The sequence below is a fragment of the Heterocephalus glaber genome, unplaced genomic scaffold (genome assembly GCF_053883595.1).
Source record: "Heterocephalus glaber isolate CG9 unplaced genomic scaffold, H.glaber_assembly_v1.0 deba00000676, whole genome shotgun sequence".
NCBI lineage: Eukaryota > Metazoa > Chordata > Mammalia > Rodentia > Bathyergidae > Heterocephalus > Heterocephalus glaber.
Window position 1 is genome coordinate 20,926,640 of NW_028258156.1, and position 21,533 is coordinate 20,948,172.

General features: G+C 38.2%; 1 protein-coding gene across 41 annotated transcripts in view; it reads left to right on the forward strand.

Moving 5' to 3' along the window:
- Nrcam (neuronal cell adhesion molecule) overlaps positions 1-21,533 on the forward strand; it is a 318,132-nt gene that overhangs the window by 142,321 nt on the left and 154,278 nt on the right. For 37 of the 41 annotated variants that reach the window (XM_087206481.1, XM_087206457.1, XM_087206458.1 and 34 more), the window contains one exon: positions 12,739-12,813. The gene's annotated coding sequence lies outside the window, so the exon portion shown is untranslated. Of the gene's footprint in view, positions 1-7,675; positions 7,811-12,738; positions 12,814-17,292; positions 17,314-21,533 lie in introns of those variants that run through there. The other 4 variants (XM_087206460.1, XM_087206455.1, XM_087206488.1 and 1 more) reach the window with 2 other exon arrangements.

Consider the following 21,533-nt stretch of genomic DNA (forward strand, 5'->3'; position numbering starts at 1 on the left):
AATGCCAGAGTCTTGTCAAGTCATCTGTGTTTTTGGAGAATAGCTTACTTGCTGATTTAACTACATCCAAATCTGACATGTTTTGACCCTTTCTAAAATGATTTGATTTGAGGGGAAGCATTTTAATGGCTGGGAGGGTGAAGTAAAGGCTTTCAGGAAAAAGATATTTCCATAGAGACTGAAATAATTCACATAAGAAACCACAGCTAAACAAAAAAGAAGATTGTGTTTGATAACTGAAAACTCTGAATCTCTACCCATGTGCCCCCACACTGGATCAAGCACTAACACCTCTTCTGGAATGGTGTAATACATTTTATGAAGTCATAAAATCTCTACCTGGCAGTCTGTTCTCCAAAAAGCAGTCTATCCTTCAGAAGGAGTTAGATCATGTCACCCTGTTTAAACCCACTCACAGTGAAAGCCAGAGGCCTTGCCACAGTGTAGCAGCTCTAGATCATCTGGTGCCCACCCTGTGCATGGCTTGACCTCCCTTGTCCACTGCCCTCAGGAACCAGGCCTCCTTGCTGTTCTCAAACCTGCAGATGAACTCAAACCTCTGGACCTTTGTGTTTGCCAGACCCCTCACCCTGCTTGCAAAGCGCTTCCCTCACGGCAAATCACACCTGTCAAAGAGGCTTTTTCCTAATTACCATGTTTAAAACTGTAGCCTCTTGTCATCTTTGCATCTTCATCCTTGCACCAAACTTTACTTTTTCCTTCTAATATGCTATATTTATTTTGCTTACTATTTGTCTTTATCAGATAGAAAATAAGCTACAGTATATAAGAACAAAGGTTTCTGCATATTTTATTATTCACTACTGTCTCCAGCACCTAGGACAGTGCCTGGTACCTAATGGATGCTTACTGTCACATGGGTGAAGGCCTTGGGAAATGTGAGTGGAAAAGGGAATTTGCTCTCTTTAAGAGTAATAAAAATTCGAGGATTGCAGAATTAAAATAAAACTTAAAGTGAAAGCAATTTGGTGTATACACAGTCTATGCTTTACTGACAGGCATGTTTCCTGGGTGTTTGGACCGATTGCTGGCTCTGAAGGAAAGACCTTGGATGGCTCTGATGTCATGCTTAAATGCAAATGGTGCTGGGAATGGCAATAAAGAATGATGCCAAAGAATGTAGGTGGAAATGGAAATTGGTTCTTTGGCTTCCAAAGTAATGATTTTCAAAGCAAAGAAATTGAATACGAAATACATTATCAAAAACTCTGTGTCCCTGAAAATGTAAACTTCATTCACATTCCAATCTGGGCAATTTTTCAAGCCTAGTGATCCAAAGTCAGAGGGCACTTGTATTAGCATAGACCTTGCTTTGTTAATTCACCTCTAACTAAACCTCTGAATTCTTTATTATGATGGTGGCATTCCAGTGACAGTAAAACCAAACTCTCATAACACCACTGACATTTATCCAGCACTTAGACAATCCCAGTATGAATTGTCCCCAAAGACCTTAGGAGATAGGTCAGGATTATTAACCCATTTTAGTATGCAGAGAGGAAGCATTTCCCTACTGTCATCTGGTAAGCTATTAAATCCATAATTTGATTGCTTTATTTATAGATAAAGGTTCATTTAATACAGGGTATGTTACAATAAAGATGACCTTCTTTAAATAAACAGCTCTGTATTTGGATTTAACTTTAGTTAGTGACCTGGAACTAACTTTCATAGATTTCCTTAAGTCTAGGGTTTCATAATCTTAATTTAGGTTTCATAAGCTTAATTTGGGAAACTGATTTAGAGAATTGAGTGATCCGAGACTCCCAAAGCCATTTGATATGGACCAGGATTAGGCCACTCTGCTCCAATTCTACTACAGAGATATCTTTAAGGGCAGGCTTCCATGTGATCAGGGTGTTCCCAGTCATACCTTAAAACCTGTTAGACCTTAAGACTTTTTCTTTTTCTTTAGCTCAGCAAGTTTCATTTGGTCCAAAAATTTCAGTATAACTAAACCTGAAAATCAGTGCTTATATAGGTGACCAAGAAATAGAGACAAAATCTTTAGGGGGAGGTGCTGGGTACCAACCAGTATTATGGGAAGCACAGGATAAAAACATCAATGAAGCTACATCAGAGTTGTATTTGGATGTTATTTCATTTCATTTCTGTTACACTTCATTCCTTTTTCCTTCCAGAGAAGTCTTATGAAAAGACCTCAAATTCAGTTCAATGAGCATATCAAATACTCAGGAAGCTGTGAGAAAATATAAAAGAAAGGGGAGTACTTGTAGGTTCATGTCTGTATTAAAAGGAAACTAGAAAACTAGAACATCTAAGAAAAGAATTTTGAACCAGAAATGACTTTCCAGCTTTGCAGAGAAAGAATTTATCCAAATGTTGGAGTTTTTCAAAAACCTCTTCTGATTTCATCTTTATAACAAGACATGTTTACTGCCAATAACAAAAGCATGCACAGCCAAATTATACTTTTAATAAAAATTTTTCTCTTGTTTCTTTTAAGAGGAATGCATTCATTCTCCTTTACTTATATCCCTGTCTGTAATAAAATCTGATTTATGATTTGTAACATCATCTAGAATGTAAGCTATAATTTTGATACCAATAGAAAATTTAATTGGGCATTTAAAAGTTTGTTGCACATAAAATTTTAAAGGGTGGTGCACATGGAATTTTAAAGAGTATTCAATTATGATAAAGTTGGTCAGACTAAAGTATAAATTGATAGACCAATAAAATTACTAGGTTTTAAATGAAATCAGATTAAACTTTAAAATGAAGATCTTTGTGAGGCTCCATCTCAAAAAGTGATGGTGGTGGAAACTTCTTTGTATGTAGACTGTGGTTCCTGGCACCCATAAAACAAAGGCAATTTATAATAAAATGTGGGGGAAACATCCTTGGGAATATTCCTCTGGCCATATAAATTACATTCTAAAGGTACTTCAAGGATATCGACAGATATGAATTGTATAAATGACAGTTGGTAAAATCATGAATCGTGTAAATTGTATGGATCAAGTCATAAAACTTTTCTGAACTTGAAAAATAGTCTGGAATTATACTAGAGGTCAAATCTGATCGCTGCACAATTAAAAGTGTGATATTTCCTATTTCTGTCTTTATGCAGAGTTTGAAATGCACAGAAATGTGTACCCTCTACTTTCTGAACGCTTACATCTGCACAAATTAAAATAGTGAGCATGTGGTCATCCTGTTCACCTTATCTGTGGTTTCACTTTCATTTGTCCAACGTCAACTAAAAAATATGAAAAGGAAAATTCCAGAAACAAATAATTCACAAATTTTAATTACTTTTATTATAGTGCATTGTTATAAACATTCTATTTTATTATTAGTCATTGTTGATAATCTTTTTTTTTGGTACCAGGGATCGAACTCGGGTCCTTGCGCTTGCGCAGCAGGCAGCAAAACCACTGAGCTAAATCCCCTGCCGTTAATAATGTTTTATTGTGCCAAGTTTTTATACCAAACCTATCATAAGTATATATGTATAGGAAAATGGATAGTATAGTCGGTCTCCATATCCATGGATTCTAAATCTTTAATCCAACCAATTGTGGATTAAAAATATTCTGAAAAAAATGTATCTATACTGAACATGCACATGCTTCTTTTCTTGTTACTTTTCCCTAAACAATACAAAAAATATTTACATAGCAGTTACATTGTATTAGGCTGATCTCCTCCAACTGTGTTTGGTTTTGCTTTTTTTAATACTGGAGATTGAACCCAGAACTACATACTGACCCCTCTCTCCCATTTTTTTTTTAAGACAGAGTCTCATGAAGTTGCTAAATTGCCCAGGCTAGGCTGAAACTTTCCATCTTCCTGTCTCAGAGTACTGAGATTACAGGTGTGCACCACCACACTCAGCTTTGTATTAGGAATTTAAAGTGTATAGGAGGATGTCTGTGGGTTATATGCAAATACTATGTCATTTTATATAAGGGAGTTGAGCACCCTCGAATTGTGGTATCTGCAGAGATCGCATTTGGTAACCAGGGAACCACTGCATACTTGGGGTTTGGTACAACCCATGGTTTCAGGCATCTGTTGGGCATCTTAGAAATATCTCCTGAAGATGAAGGATGACTATACATTTAAAAAGTGGAGTTTTTCTTTTTACCACATATTTCTCAACATGTAGTATTATTCCAGTTGGAATTTTTTTCCATTTAATAGTATATATTAGAATTGATACCCCTTTTTCAAAAGAATAAATGCTTTTTGATTCTTTGTTCAAGTTCTTATATATTAATCAAATTAGTGCAATAGTCAAATTCCCTGTCACCTCCTGTGTCAAAAAAAGATACATAAGAAATCATATTTTGTGACATTTAATGTACTTATTTTTCTTTGATCAAATAGTTCTACTGTTTTTCTTTTCTTTTCTTTTTAAGTAACTGCAATTTAATTTACCAGGCCTGCAAATTCAGGTGACTCTCTTTTAGTCAATTTGGCTTCATCAAGAGTTGTATAATAGGATCTTAAAAGACTTTATTTTGATTAACATCACAGAATTAACCATTGGAGGGCTGTTTATAATTTCTCATTTGATCATGATAATTCTGATATATTAAATGCTGCCTTTCGTCTAAAAGTGCTTCACCTATTTTTATAACTGTATAGGAACTCACTTCTAGTTCATTTTTAGTTGGTAGTTTTAAAATTGTTACAGTAGCAAAATGGGTAGTTTGATCAAATCAATTTTCCCTACCTCCATCCTCTTTCAAATACATTGGCAGCTGCCCACTTCCCTGAAGATAAATTCTGAAAGAGCAACAGGGGCTGAGTGGCTGGGTCCCTGGCTCCCCGCCACCTCCTCAGACCATTTGCCCTGTTTGCCTCCATATTTCAGCATCCCTGCCCTTCCGAGGAGGACCACACATCTCTGCTTTTTCAAAGTTGATATTTTAGCTCCATTTCTGTGCCTGTTTCATCAACATCCATCTCCTAAGGTGGACCATAAGGTTCAGGAAGGCAGGGAAGGATCTGGTTTGCTGATGCTTTCATTGCTTTTTCACCATTTTATATTTGGTGCCCAGCATAGACCTTGACAATGTGTAGACATTGAATGATATTGCATGTATGAGAGGGTAAATAAGTAACTGCTCTGTGGGGGTAGGGATTTTTTTCTATTCTGTTTATTACTGTATCCTGAGTCCCTAGAACAGTGCCCGGGTCATAGTAGTTATTCATTAAATATTTATTGAATAGCCAGGGATTTAGCTCAGTGGTTCCAGCGCCTGCCTCACAAGCGCAAGGTCCCAAGTTCAATCCCTGGTACAAAAAAAAAAAAAAAAAAAATATATATATATATATATATATATATATATATATAAAATAAATTAATGTTTTCTTGACTTTTCAAGGACACTAAGTATTGATGGGGAGTATAGGGCATAACTGAATATTTTTTCCTGCAAATATCACATTACAGTATTTTCATTAACTTAGAGTTAAAGTCTATAGCTGTACTTTTCAAATTGTGGTAAAATACACCTAACAAAAAATGTATCTTTTTAACCACTTTCAAGTGTACAGTTTAGCAGCATTAAATACATTCACATTGTTATGTGACCATGTGACATTGTCATGTAACTGTCTCCAGAGGTTTTTGGTCATCTGCACTCATTAAATAACTTCCCATATAGCTGTGACTTTATGAAACTCTTTGCTTGTCTTAGATTCTTTTCTTCCCAGTCACTTTGCATCAGAGTCTGATATATAAAATATGTAAACATAAACTCTTTTTGCTCCCCCACAGGGTTGGCTGCCTGGCCTCTCTGTTTCATCCGTGTCTGTGTCTTGGTTGGTTACCTCATCTGGGTGCTGCATTCCTAGGTGGATGCTCGCATGAGATTCTGAGCCCACAGTGAGATCCACGTGTTCACCCATGAAGCAGGTCTCACCTCAATTCAAATCCAAGGTCATCCTTGCTTCCCCTTGGTGATTGTCTTCACCACCTCCCCCCACATCATGCATACACACACGCGTCCATGAACGTAAACATCCACACTCACTCCCAAGACGGTGAGCTACTGAAGGATGGGGACCATGTCTTACTTATCCAGAGTCCCAACACTGCAGCACGTTTGTTGACAGAGTGTTTTCCACTCTGTGGATGAGAAACTTTCCTAATGTTACTTTCTTCTAGGAGTGAAACTTGACAGCCTCATGGAGTAGCATGTTTCCTGCAGACCTGTCATCATCCTAAGGCATTCTCTTGCTTGTGCTCATTGTGTAACCCAGGGCTGCCTGCACCAGAGCCCCTGGGGTTGCCCGTTAGAGGTCCTTCCTAGATCTGTTGAGTCAGATTCTAGCAAAATCTCTTTATTTTCAGTCTTCCCCTATTTTCATAGATACAGTACTATTTTATAGTCCATCCTGCAAAACCTGTATTTATTTGTTGTATATTTAATGAACTTGAAAAACAGTTTGTTATTATCTGCTATATAAAATTTTTAAGATCTTCATATATTCATTGACAGTTTACCCTCCTTTTAATTTTTTTCTTCCCTAGGTGAAGTAAACACTGTTACTTTGTTTCTGTCAGGACTTAATATCCCTTAATTGTTTTTGCTCTGCTGCTCTGAATATACTAATATTTTTAAATGAGATCCATTCCTTTAAGATTATCTGTATAAGGGAGCCATGAGAACTAGAATTCATGTAATATTTTATTATGTTCATGATATGCTGGCTCTGAGATAGGCAGAGCTGGCTCTTACAACAAACCACTTAAATTGGGGAAGTGTTATGCAATTAGAGTCCTTCCACCTCATGTAATAGTTCATTGGGTGATGGAGACCATAAGTGTGGGGAGGGGAATATTTCTACTCTTTACCCTGTGGGGACCCATACTGACAGAGACCATGCCATACGCCTTCTAAGGTCACACTGGCATTGGCACTGCCTTCCTTCAGAAGTGGAGACAAAAGAGGTGGCAGAAAAGACCTTACTTCTTCAACAAAGATACATACAGTATTAGCTCCTTTACATCTCACAGTCTCACCCAGGTACAAAGAGAGTTGGAAATGTAGACTTGGATAGAAGCCTATTCCCCACAGCCACTCCGCATGACAGAAAGGGACATGACTCTTGAATAGACATATCACCAAAACGGTACACTGTATTTGTTGGGTGTCATTCATGTTATTAAATCATTCATGCTGTGAAACATTACAATAACTGATTGCCAGTGCACACAGCAGTTCACTCACGACTGGATGTTTGCATTAGCCTGCAAGGTAGCAAAGGATAGTGTCACTTGAGACAGTTGAGCACTTCTGTGGGTAGTCAGTTTTCTCTCTTTTTGATTTATCAGCGATCTGTGGCTTCCTTTTTTTTCTGAAAGGCAGTGCATGGCACATATTGGTCACTTGTAAGTTCCTGCCAGGATGGATCCCTTCTTGCTCCACTCTGACTTTTAAGAGATGGATATTATGGAGTCAGTCCCAAGTCCACAGTAATTTACTGGTCTTTCCAGAGTAAAATGAACTTGATGCTAAAGTTTAGGGCAAAAATCAGGGCCAGGTTTCCCCAACACCTAGCCAGGTTTTGAGAGAAGGCCCTGTGGGTGCCATCTGGTTGAACTAGTAGTTGGAGAACTGGCTTGGTTTCAGACCATGCTTTTCTGATTCCTGGGGTGCATTTTGTTTCATAGGCTGCTGCAGTGGGGAGAACTGGGTCTCATCATTATTTTGGATTTTTACCATGCCAGAGTGAATTAGGGTGCTGGATGGTAGGCATACCCCAGAGAAACCGAAGATGAATGCATTGTTATTCTCTTCTCCAGTTGGTAAGTATGATCGGGTCCCAAATTCAGTCCAAGGATCATGTCAAAAGCAGAAAGTTAAGAAAAAAAAGTTTCAGGGTTTGTCTATGATTTTCATACTACTCAAGTTTTGTTAAGGCCAAAAATTAAAAATAATTTTGTAAATTATATCATTTTATAGTGATAAAACAGCAAGATATTTTTGCATGCTGTATAAATACATAATAGTGCACATGGTATGTACATATATTGTTACATGTAAAGATTTCAAAATTGATGTTCTTAAAAGTATTTCTCAGCTATATTTGTCTTGAAGATTGTGAACAGGGAATATTTGTCACAATTGAAAACAGACTTGGCTGGCGGAGGTCAAATGCTCGATATGTGAATGTCACTTACCTTGGGCCATCTCTTTCAGAAGGCCAGTTTTTGTTTTGTTTTGTTTTGTTTTGTTTTGTTTTGTTTTTGGTACCCACGATGAAACTCAGGACCTTGCGCTTGTGAGGCAGGTGGCAGAACCACTGAGCTAAATCCCCAGCCCCTGCAAAAGGCCAGTTTTTAGAAATCAGTCTCACAAGAACTGAAGAGTAAATATTGTTAATGTCTTTACCGTTGCACCATACATGTGAACTGGATAAAATTATGAACTGTTTTTTATATTATATTTTTATTATATTTTTTACCTAATAGTGGTTTGCAGTAACTGATTTTCAGTTGTATTGAATGTTATGGATTCTCATTTTAAAATAAAACAAAACAATCCTGTAAAAATATATATGTCAATTAATAGCAATTTAGTTTAGGACAGTTAGGAAGTCCATTTTTTTATTTTTCTAGGAGTGGCTAAGGCAAGTATTCACTTGTTTGAATTACTGAATTTTTTCATATTATATATTATATAATATTTCTAAATTACTCTCATTATAATTGGTTTATTATGTGTGCTATGGCTTTTGGGTTTTTTACATTTTTCACCTAGATGCTATTCATCTTTTCTGAAGGCTATTTGTAAAATACATCAAATTTCTTCTTAATCTTTTGACTTAGGACCAGTTTTAGTTAATACAACAAGTTTATTGTATTTTGGTTCAAAATAAATTGCTACTTGGTTATTGAAAAAATAGTCCTTGGCAATGATGTATCACCCTATTCCATTGACCTAAATGCATTTCAAAGTGATGAAAGTCCATTGATACAGTTATCGAAGACAAGTAATGAATGCAACAAAAATTCATTTCTTGGAAATGTTTGGCATAGTTGCTGACATGGTAATACAATTAAGATGCAGTCTTTTGGTGGCCTTTGCAAAGTCTTGTGGATTTCAATTGCCATATGGAGGTTAAAAATGTGGCTCTATCAATACAAGTAAGGATGAAATAATTCTCCTACATGATGCCTTGGAACCATACCCATGAAAATTACTTAAATGCTTCATTCACGATATTTTGCCCTGAATTGAATTATGCAAAAAATAAACAGCACTTATCAAAAGAACCACATTTCTTTGATTTCCCTTTAAAATGTACATTCAAATGCATCTTCTTCCATACTCTGCCTGGTAGCATTTTCATACTTGCCTTCTTGTGAAATATTAAAATACATTTGGCAGGGAAGCCTGGAAATGAAAGGGCAATAGGAGTCACAGAAACTTTAGACCATAGAACATGGGAGACACACTGAGAGTTCCAACTCAGAGCTGTGGGGACTCCCCACTGGCAGCTATGGAGCTCACCCCATTTGGATTCTTCCTGAAGCTTTGAACTCTCTCCGTCCATCTTCTCTCTTCCTGACCCAGTATTTCTTGGCTTTCTCCATGCCTGTCTCAGTTTGGCTACTCTATCTGGCAGCTTCCTCTTCTGCTGTCCTCTTCTGAAATCTTGGCAGCACTTCCCAAGTTTATCCTTGTCCTCTCTCAATACTATGGTGTAAAGTAAAAATACACAGCTTTTGTATTTACACAGAAGGGGTTTCGTATTCCAGCTGTATTACTTAGAGTCATTTATTTAACTTCTCTGTGCTTCAGTTTCTTCTCCTGTATCAAAGAGCCAATAATACTTATAGAACTTGTGCAACACTTGGTATACTATGCACACAGACTCTGGACCTTAATAGGATCTCATTAAATCTTAGTTCTCTTACGTCTAGGAAAAATTACAGTAATTTTACTGATACATCTTCAGTTGATTAACTCTCCAATATTTAGCTGTAGCTTCAGGTTGTCTGTGATTTAGATTTTTTGGCAATAGCTCCATAGCTACATAGTATAGGTCAGTGATGGTGAACCTTTTAGAGCTTTCAATGATACAAACAGCCCACTGTGGCACATGTGCCATAGGTTCAACACCACTGGCATAGGTTTTTCTAAAACAATGAGGACTGCCAAACATTTGGAAAAAAGAGTCCCCTAAAGGGCTTGGCTCCGGAAACTGGAGCACTCTCTAAGTTTCTGTTGATTTTACCACATACAGAAATTTATTTAAAAAGAGATTTTAAGAAAGAAGGAACAAGCAACCCTCTTGAGTTGCATATTTGCTTTACCAGACATGATTACTTGGAGGTGAAGGCTTGCGCTGTGTTTTTAGCCAGGGGACGCAGTCATCCTTACATTACACTCTGACTCAGATCCCCAAAGAAGATACTTGTAGTGGTGACATTGACAAATCAAGACAGGTGAAACTATTGTTAGATAGGCTTTGGCCTCAAATCTCAATGCAGAACTCCATCTTACTAGGCTGGAAGAGGTGGCATCCTCCTTTCCCCTGAATGAAGGAGTCGGTTTGAATGGCCTGGAAGCAGAGAGATCCCCTGATGGGGATCAGGCAGGGTCTGACTTCCTTAAGCACAAACCAGGGTTGGCCATTACCACTGCCAGGTAAGGGAGAGACTGATCCACGGAAAAGGACACTGACTGCCTGACCTGGCTGCCTGAGGTTTTGGGTATCGCCAGAAGCGCAGGGCCAAGCTGCCCTGGGGGAGAGACATGGTGGAGTGAGAGATGACAGGCTGCAGAAGAAGGGGCCAAGACCACACCCACATGCCAACCTACAGAATCTCACCCATAAAGGTGCACTCAGCGAGACAAATACAAATCACCGAATTACTTCATTAATGAAGGATGTGGAATAATAGCAGTCACCATTGCCCAGTCAGTAGTCTCAATCTCAGGTTCTTTCCATCTGGGTATCCTGATGCATCTCCGGAGGAGTCAGTATGTGCTTGTTGGGGGTGGACTTGCGAAGGAGGCAGGGGTTACCCTGGAAACTGAGAACCTCTGGCGTTGGTTGCTGAACACCTCCTCAACAGTCTCCCTAGCCAAGCTGTGCCCACTTGTCACTTACTACTGACAAATATTCTTTCCTCTCATCTAAAATCTTCAGTGGGTCTCTACTGTTCTCAAGTTAATGTTCAAACTACTAGAGGGGCGGGTGCCCTTTGCCTTCTGGTTTCACTGCCACTCACTCGCTCACTGCCCCTTGCCTTGCACCTGCACTTTTCTGTTCCCAGGATGCCCTGATACCCATCTTTAAACTTCCACTCTATTGCTATCTCCTTTGGAAAGCTGGCCTTAAGGTCTCATTGTAAAATTAATTGTTCCTTCTTCCGTGGTCTGGCAACATTCTAAAAATGCTGTATTTGGGGGTGGTTGGTGATATTTCTGGCTGTTTTCCTGATCAGCAAGTGAACTGAGATCTCTGATGGTAGGAAGCATATCTTATTTGTATTTAATTTTTTCCTACAGTATATCTATCCATTGTATTGACAGATACATATTAAATGCTCGTCTATTAATTAAATTGTTACTGTTGACACAGCTTCAAATTCCTGTAAACTGTCTCCTGTACACTCTAGAGGGTTTTTTAAAAAGTGGAACCAAAATGACAAGAAAACCTTTATTACTTTAAAATTGGTTTCATCTTTAAGAAAGAATCACTAACTTCCACAACACCAATATTGAATCCTGATAAAATACCATTGCACTAGATGCAATGAAAACTTATAAAGAATAATTCTGCGTGCAATTAAGATAAAGTTTTTTTAGCAAATTAAAATAGAATATTTTACAACACAGGCATAAACTAAAGCAGCTGGGATTATTTCATGCCTTTCTGTTTCATTCCTGGAATAATTTTGGAATTCATGGTAAGTCCTGATATTTGAGTGCAGTTCAGAGTTTTTGAATTGATACTTGTTTATCCTCTCTGAAAGATGTTTTCAGAGGTTGATAGTATGCCTTCTGTTTTCAAAAATCCAAATTCCAAAAAGACACAAACCCTCCCTTAGAAAACCTTGTGTGTCACTGAGTTGGCTGTCTAAAAATTGAAGCGTAATGTGCTCAGCTGTGATTGTTCTCGTCCCCATTTATGGTCCCTTTTTCTGGCTAATTTTTAGTTGGAATGTTTGGAAAGAAGAGATTAAAGCTGAGGCGAATAGAGCTGGACATGCTGAAGTCTGGAGCTGTCCATAGCTGAGCCTTGGTCATAGGCCAGGTGAAACTTTGTCCTCAGAGCTTGACTGTTGCATCATCTATGATCTTCGTTTTGAACTTCATTCAAACATAGAAAAAAGAATTCCTGTGCTACTAGTTAAAAATAATAATAGTAAGCCATCAGCAAAGACATACTTCATGTACTATATATAAAAATATATATCCTCTCTATATATAATCTTCTGTTCTCTAAAATGAAAATAGAAAGCAGACAGGACTCTTTAGCCTGGAGTCCACTTATGGGATATCCACCAGACTTCTAGTCACCCCTCTGCTGTCACTTTTGATTGAAGCCACCAGAGAGATGTTTTGGCAAATGGATTCATAATTTGTCTTTCCTTGCAGGGCTCTCTCTGCAATTGTGTTTCCCATCAGGGAGTTAGTTGGAGTTAATGTATTGACAGTCTGCTGTGATTGATGACAGCCAATGTCTTGTTAACATTTTCCCCCATTCTTCAATCCACAGAGAAATGCTAAGAGGACCTTTGATTTAAAGAATTAAAAGGAAGGACAACTTCTTCAGATAAGAAGACCTTCAAAGGTAGGGGTGTGTCTTCTTAAAATGATTAAATTAGTAGTTAAAGAAGGAATTTTACCATAAAAATAATGTGATTATGTAACATTATTACCATATTTAATACTTTGCAATCTAGAGAGTATAATAAAAGACAGGGAATAGGTACGTAGATGCAAAAGCATTTATCATACTACTTGTCAAAGAGGATTAATCAGCTACAGAGTGAAGAAAACCAGCCCTTTCTTCTTTTCATATTGTAATAAGAATTCTGTTTTGCTAAATCATCAGTCATAAAGCACAGAAAATATGCAACAGATTAAAAACTGCTAATAAAAATACGTTTCTGAAGAAACTAAAGATTAAAAATTATGGGACATCATTAATAAGAATTTTCATTTGGATTCAATCATATATCAAAACCCTGAGAACACGCAGTCCTTTTTTTTCTCATCTCTCAGTGGATAAAATAATAATAAAAGGTCAGTTTTGGAAGTTTAAATATCACTTGGAAATGTGTTTTCTGCTTTATAAATCCCTTCCCCACTCTTGCTGCCCACCTCATTCCCATTATGTCATTTAGAATTATCAGCTCTAGAACAAACCCTGTCAGGCCTGTGGGGCCTTCTGAAAAGCCATCTATTATAGTCCCGAACTTGATGAAAAATATCTTAACTGCAGATCTGGAATACAGTTCAGAGAACTGTATCTCAACCCATGAATAGCTTTCTTAGGAATTATGAGAGCACTCCATGCCTCATAGATTTTGTTTAATAAATACACTCTCAGGGATTTTAATTAAGAAGTTCATATGTAAGATTTTGAAGTAGTAAAATCCTGCCAGCGTGTTGTGCCTTATTCTTTAGAATTCTTAAATTGATCCATTGAGATGTTGTTTAGTAATTAAGAGGAAGTGATTCATGCCTCTGCTAAATTCACATTCATTGTGTTGTATTAAAAAGGATTTCAGGGCCAAGGATGTAGCTCAGTGGTGCCAGGCTGGCCTGGTGAGTGTGAGGTCCTGAGTTTGATCCCCGGTACTGGGGGAAATAAAATAAATAAATAAATAAATAAATGTGATTTTTTTATGTCTAAATAGTTCTTACAGTGTTTCAGAATACCATTAGAAATACCCAAATCAGTAACCTAGAAATGAATATTGCTTTGTAAATCAAATAGCACACATTTTGTTCTACTTGAAGAGTCCTTAAAACATGAAAATGAACAAAGACTAACAAAATGATTAGTAATCATAACCAATATTTTAAAATCCTGGATGTTGTATAGTGGATCTTTTAACAGAAAGCTCCCTTAGTTAAGGCAAAATGACTTACTGTAAAGTTCTGATATACCTGTCCCCTACAAGTGTCCATATTTTATAAAGTAAAAAACATCCACAAAGAAAAGTGATATAACAGTCTACTCAACCCATAAGGATATGGCATATGTTCATACCAAGTCACAAGTATTAGAAATTATGAATTAGTAATAATGGTGTTGAGTAGTAGAGTGGCTTCACAATAAAATACTAGTTATCACTAATAAATCGTGATGTGACCTTCTACAGCTAATACATGGTGTAATACCTATGAGAGGTGAAAAGGAAGGGCAGGGGCTTATTGTAAATATGGTTTCTAAAGCAAGCAAAATACATGAAGACAAGACAAACATAGGAACCGTGGGGAGCAGCACTGTAAGGTCTAACGGTTGGGGTGCAATAGTGGGCTCTGTCCTACTTCCTTGCACACTCTGGGTAGTTCCAAGGGAATGTCCTGGCTGGGTGCCATGTTTCATCTTTCTTTCATCTCATGGAAGATATTTTATTTTAAAAAATCTGCCTTCTATCAGAACAAGTAGAAAGGCTCAATTCCATCTTTCTCAATACATAGTTCTTACCGATCTTTTTGCCTAGCCTTTTAGTAAGTGATTAATGTGAACTTATAGTTGTCAGGTTTCATTAGAACCACTAAAATATCTCATTTTATCTTTCTGGGTGGTTTCATCCAGCCAAAACCAAATACTGAGTGTCTTCCTAGTTTCTTTCCCGGGTCTGGAAAAGACTTGCAGAGATGTCTGTAAATTCTAAAGCACACTTGTATTCAGAGTGCCTCCAGGCTGCTCAAGACTTGGCCTCTGACATTAGAATAAGAAAGTTGGTTTTTGTTTTTGTTTTGTAGCTAAAGATTTCAGTTGTTTTTCCCAGGATCACTGATGTTCTGTGGTATCTACAGGTGAAAGCAGCCAGAGCTGTGGGTTGTGGCTTGTGAATTCCCATACCAATCCGCATCTTTCTCTGAGAAGTGCTACCTACACCTGTCTGGTGTTGCATGTAAAAACTATGTTCACAGTTTTAATTTGTCCTAATGTGCAAATTCTCACCACGGAAAAATCTGCCTTCTCCTTGGTTTGAAAACCTGGGCTAAAACACAGGATGGCTAATAATGGGATTCCAATAATTACCTAGAGAGAGGCACAGGGACCCTCCTGAAATGGCTGTTTATCCTGTTTTCTGTTTTGGCTACGCTATTAAGTTTGGAATAATGCCTGTGCTATGCTTTAAAGAAGGTTCCCATTTGGCAAACTATATAAAAAGAAAAATCTAGCAGGTTATTGAGATTGTTTACTGATTGTGTTTGGTTGATGATTTGAAAGTTATTCTTTCCTTTGGCTTATAGAACTAAATGTTTAAAGTTATTCATACATCTCAGGAGAAGGGTAATTATATTCTGAATGAATAAAATAAAACTGATTAGAAAGATTTTGTCTTATAATTTATTTGATTTGTGACTATAAACCAATATATTATTACAAAGCCTAAATGGAAGTGTAATTTTTGATACAATGTAACAATAAAGAGATCTATCAAAATTTTAGCTTATAGGATCATTTTTTAAATTAAAAATAATTATTTTCCCAGTACCAGGGATCGAACTCAGGACCTTGCACTTGTGAGGCAGGCATGGTGCCACTGAGCTAAATCCCCAGCCCGCTTATAGGATCATTTTAAAGCTGAGAAATTTTATTTCATGTTAATTTATACCAGTCAAATTCAGAAAATACACAGTATTCTTAGAAAGAATATTCACCCCACAAAACTGAAATGAAAAGCTCATGGAGCTCATGGAGACCAGCCAGGACCACACAGCAAGACCTTGTCTCAAAAAACTGAAAATTAATAAATGTATATAAAAGGTATTCACCTCTTTATTGTTACATATTAGTTGACTTTGACCCAATATTTAGTCATCCAGAAAACCTGGATAGTCTTTTCTTGTATTTATTAACTTCCTCCCTCTTCACCCTGACATGTCAGGGGGGAAGCTCTGGATTTCCACTGAGCTGGGCATCTCTGGAGACCTAAGCACACTTGCATAGCCCCCTGCGATCATGCCAAAGTCTCCATGGCAGAGCTACTCACCACCCAAGTGCAGCATTCCAGGAAGCTGGGCGACGGTGTGATAAGAAACATTCTGTTCTTCTGACCTGGCTGTTGCCCAGCTTCTTATTTCCACGTGGAGTCTGAGCAGCGCCCTGTGTCCTGGGGTAGATGGAAGCATAGTAAATCTCATGTACAGTGCTTCTGTAGGAAGATAGAATTGTGTTTCCTGATGTTTATCTCCTGAGTTACAACGGTGTCCATGACTGAAGTGCCTTTACTAGCCCCTTCCTGCCCCTTACCTCCTGCCCTCCTTCTCACGGGTCACGCCATTTTTCTCTGGACACTCTCCCCTCTCCCCCTCCCACTACTCTTCGCTGCCCAGTTTGGTAGCCATTTTTTGAAGGCTCAGAAAGAGCAGTTGGGAGGCGTCTCAAGAAAGACACCAACATTCTCTTGGAAGACAGTTGGGTGGGCAGTGGTGTACTGGTGAGACAGTGATGAGAAAGGTGGTATTATGTTTTTGTGGAAGCAACAATTAGTGCTAGTGGTCAATAAGGAACCCTGCAGCTTTCGTGTGTTCCTCCCTCTCCTCCCACTGTAATCCTGGAGAGAAGTAATTGCCTTGTAATTGAGAGGAGAAAATTGCCTGAATCCTAACAGTAAAAGAAACATTGTGACTGAGCCTTTGTACACCCAAGGCCTGATGCACTAACCTTTGTGATGAGCTCTATGCAGATACTTACTGGATCCAATTTGCTTTCTCTCCCTGCTGCTGCATTTATTGGCTCTTAGTTCTTAACTGTTTTTTAGGGTTGCCAGCAAAAGAGCTGATGCGATAAGGCTGGGCCAGTGGACCATGGACCCTAGCAGGGCCACCAACAGAAGGGAGCCACTGCCCTATGATCCTTGTTTCCAGAAAGTACAACCTCTGTTGAAATAAGTTTCCTTGCTAGAGGGTCCTTATTCCAAATGATAATAATAGCATCCTTGATTCATTCAGAATTATGATCAGCATTCTTATCAAAATCATTATTTATTGAACTTTAGTCGTGGACCACAGCCAAGTGAGATCCTTCACATGTGGACGGCCTGAACTGAGACACAGCAGGGCACTGGAAAGCCTCCTGTGTTTGAGTCCACACACAAAGGTAGGCCTCCGTGCCTCGGTGCCCGGGATGTTAGTGCAGCCCTTCCACCCAGCATCTGGCCATTTCATCCCTGGCTGCTTTGGAGGGAGTTGAATTCTGACAGGAGGGTTATCTAGGGAGCTACCCAGGAGGAAAATGAAGCCCAGTGTGGCGCAGGAGTCCAGGCCCAGGCCCCTGCTGGTAATGCAGTATGTTGCTGTCACAACTGACTGCATACACAAATAGATGCTTGGCTTTTTTTTTTTTTTTGCTTTGCTTTGCTTTGTTTTATCTTGCCTTTTGTGACAGCATTCATTTTGTACAGAAAAGAAAAAGAAATCCTTTGGATGGCTTCAAGTTTTCATATGTGCAGAAGGCATTTACAGCTTTTGTCAAACTTAGCGGGTCTCTGAAGATTCTTTGTTTCTGGTTGACTGCAGTGGCGAGCGAGTCCATAAACTACGTGGAATGCGGGAAAGGATGATTTCTATTGAAGGAGCTGGGTAGAATATGGTGGATGGAGACAGTGTTAAAAGGGATTTTGTTTTTTGCGGCATGGTGGGAGTCCATATTCAAATTGCTGCTCTGGGTTATTTAGCATGCTCCGATGAAACAATGAGGCGTGCCAGCCTGTGGCAGCAGTGTTGATTAATGCATTCCTTGAATGTGTTGATTAATGTGCTCCTAGGATGCCTCCTTCAGCTTCCTCTGCAGCTGAGGTGCGTCCGAAGTGCTCCTTTAGCGGCTGGTGCTTTGCTCACGTGGGCCCATTTGCAAACTGGTCGTCTCTGAGTTTATTTCACACCAGTGCCTTTGTAAATGAAACCACAGACCTAGCAGACTCTCTTATTATTAATCAGATAACAGAAATATTGTCTCATAACAGCTTTCTCCGCTGTACCCTGGTAGGGATCCTATAAACTCTGAAGTTCGCAGGAGGAATGCCCTTCTAGTAAACAGAAATGCTTGGTGGCACGTGTCCGTCCTATCAGTAATCCTGCCCTGAGTTTAATTTTTGTTCTTTCAAAGTTCTCCATTGGAAGTACATAGAGTGCAGTTCGCTGAATGGCACTAAGAGATGTGCAAATAGGTTGTCCTGTAGACAGTGGGTGGACCTGGGGTCTCATTTGGAAACCTGCTCTTCCTGGAGGCAGTACCCCTATCAGCCCAGCCAGGGTAATTCTACTTCCAGTCTGCTCCACCAGGTTGTGACTTCTCTTGCTGCATTCTGAATCCCCATTAAACCAACTATTTTTTCACAGCATATTTTAAAAAAAAAGGATATTCTTCATATTGTTCTCCCCAGCTACTGGTTTAAAAAAGACGAGTGAGAATTTTTTATTTGTTTAGTATCTTTTACTTGTTACCTGAGACATAAGAATTCTACTACTTTAAAAATATTCTGACCATTTAACTCTTAGCAAGAAGATTAAAGTGATCAGAGAGCTATGTTCTAAAATGCTGAGTGAGGAATCTAGCGTAGAAGAAATGGCCAAGCGATCTTTGGTGATGGTGTTGGCTGATATGCCATGAGACTCCAGTATTTTGAAAAAGGAAATCATCAGGGCCATTCAGAAAAGCTACTTATAACATTGAGAAAAGCAAAGCAAACAATCCCATCCTGAACATGAAGGAATTTTTATGTAATAGAGAATTACTACATTAAATGACTACGTAAAGAAGTGATAAAGTCACCAATATTTATATCGTTTAAATCTTGGCCTGAAATTGCTGAAGAAGGATGGCATTCTGATATTTTTAAGGCTAAGACTTCAATGGGGAACCTCCAATTTAGAATTGTCAATGACCATTCAAAAGTCAGCTTTGAAAGATCATAGAGTACATGACTTCTGTTATTTGATGAATAATATTTAATCCCAATTCACTATTGTTTTAAAATGTTAAAGTATGTCTGTCTCACGAGGAATATTTGTGGAAATAGTAAAGAAAATGCCGAATTATTTCTGTGGCACTTGCATATGTAAGCTTCTCTTTTGGAACTCAAGGTACAATGAATATGTATTTAAAGAAAATTATATTTCACTGCAATACAGTTGATGTGGAGGACATTTGGTAAAATTAAGCCTATTTGAAACTTATTAGTCTTTAGAGAACTTTTAATTATGTGTTATATTTAAAAGAGTACACTAAAATAACTAAGAGGAAGTTCACATGTGTGATTAGACATGCATTTTCTTGATCTGCTTGAATTCCACAAGAGTTGATGGGGTAAACAAAGAGAAACAGTGAACATGATTAATCCATTTTTCTGTGAAGCTTTTGATACTGTACTGAAGAAAAGCTTGCTGACAGAAGCTGTTAGCCTGGTGAAGAAAGTCCATAGGAACAAGTTATGAAAGGAGAGAATGCAAGGCAAAGGAAAATCCAACATAGAGAAGCATGGGGAAAATGGTTCTGCAGCTTTCTATTTTTATTGATTGATTGATTGATTTAAAAAGCACAGAGAAGATGTGATTAATGTAATTTCGTAAATGGCTTTGTTCGTGGGGATGGGGGGCACTGAGAAAGACTTTAAAAAATATAACTAGACAAAGCTACTATATTTAAGTGATTCAAATGACTTGGAAAGTATATCTAAATTTCAAGTGTGTTGTAAAATATTTCTTTATTATGTAGCATTTTCCTCTTATACAGAATACAACTACAGATATGCCTTGCTACAAAACAGTCTTCAAATTGATTCAGTGTATAAAGTAATAAGTATGCAACTGTTGTATTTTTTTTTTTTTTTTGGTACAGGGGATCGAACTCGGGTCATTGTGCTTGCACAGCAGGCGGCGAAACCACTGAGCTAAATCCCCAGCCCCTGTTGTATGTTTTAGAAGGCACTTAACAAACTTTCTTGCCATGGATGAGAGACATGCCAGGGAGCCCCTTGAACCATCCTGTGCCCCTCGTTCGTGCTCTGTAAAAATTATTTGAATTGAAATGAGAAAACCAGAAAGTCACTCCTAAGGGAAATGTTTAATGGCAAACTGATAGGCATTTTCATTTTCCTGAAAACAAATCTTTGTATGCTAGAGCTTTTCTTGTGTAGTTTGGTCCTAAATTCAGTGAGGAAGTAGATTTCAAATAACTACATTATAATGGATTTATTAATTCTGTCCAAATTATTTTTATTACTACAGTATAACTGCCTTGATCTGGTAAGGACTCAATATTTAAGACATGGAAAGACTTTGTTAGAAAGAGTAGATAATTGAAGCTATGCATGGTGGCACAGCCTGTAATCCCAGCACTCTGGGAGGCTGAAGCAGGATGGCCAAAAGGAAAAAAGTAAACCATTTTAAAGCAGAAAATAGACCAAAGTGGTTGAAAGTAATTTGGGGGATACTTCCCTCCCTCACTTTCTCCCATCCTTCTTCCTTCTCTTCTTTTTTCCCTTCCTTCCTTTTGTGTATGTGTACATAGGAATAAACATTCATTTATTCATTCTTGAATGAGGTACTATGTTTCAGACTTCCTCAAAAAGTAACCAGTGAGGAATACAGGAAATATAGCCAACACAATAATTGCAATATGATATAATTTGTCTACAAATGTCAAAAATATGTGTGTAGGCACATACATATGTATGTATGTATATTTAAAGGTATAATGGTCATATAAAGGCAGACATCATAGCTCTTCACAACAGCATGCAGGCAAGGAGCAAGACAGGCTGAGCCCAGGCCCTATGTGAGGGTAAGGACGAGGGGAGACAGCTCAGAATACATTTGAGGGGACCTGTATGCCAGTTGGCAATGAAATGTGAGAAAACCCGGCCTGACTCTGCCTTTATAGACCAGCTGGATGGTGATGCTGCTGACCAGAATGGGAAATGAAAAAGAAAAGCTGCTTTTGAGAGGAAGAGAGAGAGTGTGGTTGTGAACATGTTGAATTTGAGATCATGGCTAATTGCAAATATACTATTTGAGTTTGAATTATATTCATCTATTAAATTCTTGAGTAAAAATGACATGTGCCCAGAATTGCGTTGATGAAGTTAATCTGACATCGATATTTCAAGAGAACTCAATGAAAGAATGTAAAAAATGAGGCAAGCAGACTACTATCACTTTGATAGACACATTTAAACTAAGATCCCAAAAGAAGGACATAGGTGGAGGAAATAGTAAATAGAGAGGCCAAGAGTCAAGCAAATAGCCCCAGGGGGACAGTGGCTACTTGCACTTTTTTAGGGGGTGGTGATATGAGGGATCGAACTCAGGATTTTGTGC